This window comes from Mobula hypostoma, chromosome 2 (assembly GCF_963921235.1).
Source record: "Mobula hypostoma chromosome 2, sMobHyp1.1, whole genome shotgun sequence".
NCBI lineage: Eukaryota > Metazoa > Chordata > Chondrichthyes > Myliobatiformes > Myliobatidae > Mobula > Mobula hypostoma.
Genome location: NC_086098.1, coordinates 49,325,910 through 49,328,465, shown reverse-complemented (window position 1 = coordinate 49,328,465; position 2,556 = coordinate 49,325,910). Strand labels below are relative to the sequence as shown.

The window sequence follows — 2,556 nt, the reverse complement described above, 5'->3', positions numbered from 1 at the left end:
CTATAAAAACAATTTTATTGATACTGACAAATGCTGAGAAAAACAATGAGATTATTGTCATATACATGTACGAGATTACTTCTTTGTATGTTAAATTTAAAATGGCTTCTTTGTTATGTTAATCTTTTAAATTGCTGCGTATGTGGATTAAAATGGCTTCTATGTTATGTTAAATGCTGAGAAAGTCTCCAGCTGGACATTTGCCTGGGTTAGTACAGATAGGAGGGTGCTATTAGCCAATGGGTGTTCATGTTATTGTTTCTGGGGGTGATAATGCTGTCTCATGTGACTGGGAACGGGGGTTTTTGGCGGGGAGTCAGAGGAGAGACGGGGAGGACGACGGACGTGCGGGAAGGCTCCCATCGATCACTCTGGGTGGTCCCGAGCCGCGAGTCGACGGGGTCCGGGCGGTCCCGAGCCGCGAGTCGACAGGGTCCGGGTGGTCCCAAAGAACTTTCTGAGCTCCAACTTGTGCACGAAGAACTTGAGCTTTGATAAGTCCGGCGCCTTTTTCTATTACTTCTTTTTCTGTATCTAACATATTAATTTCATAGACTTAGTAATATCTATAAAGTGTACTTGGGAAAACGTACTGTGTGCGCTGGCTGATAATTGATGTTTGGGATTGATCTGGGTGGCAGTGGTACAGCAACCGACCCAGCTGGAGACGTCCAGGCCGGTGCCGGGCGGGATTTTCCCTAGACATATATGAGCTAATATAGCGGAGCGTTACATTGTGGGGGCTATTGTCTGGGATTTGGATTTTCGGTAGAGCTGTAATAGTCACCGCGTTAAGTAGTGCGAAGATGGATCGAGATAAGATTGTAAGCTGGTGTGAATTAGAGGACGTACCAGTGAATTATGTGTGTGTGCTAAATGGGGAGGATTTCTGCATTTTGGGAGGTGTACTAGTGCAAGGGTTGAGTTTGATTAAAGGTATCGGGCAGGTAGAATTGATAGCTAGAAGGTGTGGGAAAGAAGTGGAATCTAGCTGGGTGTTGGTTCGTACGAGTGCTGACGTCATGACGTTGGAACTGCCAGCGACAGTCAGCATTCAGGGGGAGGCGGGGCCATGGGGTCTCCACACCCTCTCGGAGGAAGAAAGTGAGGAGACACCGGAGGAGGAGCTTGATGAGACGCCGGGGAGGTGCCAATAGCCAGTGGTGGAGGGTTAGAGTGGGAAGACTTGTCCAGGCCCTGTCCCCAGCCAGGGGTGAGACCTCCGAGTTAGCAGCTGCCATTACCTCCTTGGTAAGAAGGGTTGAGGGGCCCTGCCAGAAGCTGAGAATTTTCTCAGGAGCCACACCCACCCTGGAAGGGGAGGACGAATATCAGGTATGGAATGAGAATACGTCCCAGTTGTTAGAGACGTGGTCAGGTTCGGATGAGCAAAAGAGGCAGCGATTGGTGGAAAGTTTGAGGGGTGGGGCAGCAGGTGTAGTCCGCGAGCTGAGTGCGGAATGACCCTCGGCTTCCCTGTCGGAGTGTTTGGACGTTTTGGAGGGAGCGTTTGGACTGTCAGGAGATCCCTGGCAACTTTTAGTGGAGTTTCAAAACATGGGGCAGGGAAGAGGGGAAAAGCTCTCAGAATACATTTTCCGGCTGGAAAGAAGGCTTACTGGGTTGTGGCGCCGAGGGGTAGTGAAGGCGGACGAAGAGGAGAGGTTGAGGATGAGTCAGACATTTAATGGTTCCCTGGAGGAGGACAGGGTATCTGGCAGTCATATAAGAGGAGCCCCCCTCCATCATTCGGGCAGCTGATTAGAGAGGTGTGGGAGGAGAGAGAGCTTTGGGCCGCAAAAGGGGCTCGGACCACCGGGGACAGTCTTCAGCGGTTCAGGAGGTGGTAACTGGTTTGAGAACAGATAAATCCAAGGGGTCCCGGGGCGGGGGGGAGGGGAGGGACCCCCCCCCCGCAGCTTGAGGCGATGGATGGGGTAGTACCCCCTTTGGGGGACAGCCCGCACCATGGGTTGGGAGTGAGGGGCGTCCCGGGAGGAGAGAGGCGGCAGGTAGTGTGTGCTATAACTGTGGGAAAGAGGGGCATTTCCAGCGGGAATGTGAGTGGCCGGGGGTGTGCTACAGCTGTGGGGAAGTGGGTCACTTTCAGAGGGATTGTGAGAGACAAGATGCCCCGAGGAGGGAGAGCCCCTCGGCCACTAAGAAAGGAGAGGTGTCGGGAAACTTAGGAGAGGCTCAGTGAGGGAACGGACTGGAGTCTCAGGAGGAACACGTTCCCAGAAATCAGCCATGGAACCCCCGAAAGCACAAGCCCTTATTCCAGATGGATTGGTGGGACACCGTTCCAGCGTGTCCCTACAGATAGAGGGAATCTTTGCAAGAGCCATTCTTGACACAGGATCGCAGGTTACCTTACTGTACCGGTCATTCTACAACAAATATCTGAAGCATTTGCCAGTAACCCCATTTAATGCACTGGAGATTTCGGGCATAAGTGATGGTGATTACCCGTACGATGGGTACTTGTCAGTGAGATTGCAATTCTCGGAGGGCGATGTGGGAGTGTCGGAAGCTCTTGAGACACTGGTGTTGGTC

The 2,556-nt window shown here is 52.1% G+C and overlaps 1 pseudogene; it reads left to right on the top strand.

Annotated features, from left to right (window-relative positions):
- Positions 1–806: 806 nt before the first annotated feature.
- On the top strand, positions 807–2,300 carry LOC134358666 (modulator of apoptosis 1-like; annotated as a pseudogene).
- The last annotated feature ends 256 nt before the right edge of the window (positions 2,301–2,556 follow it).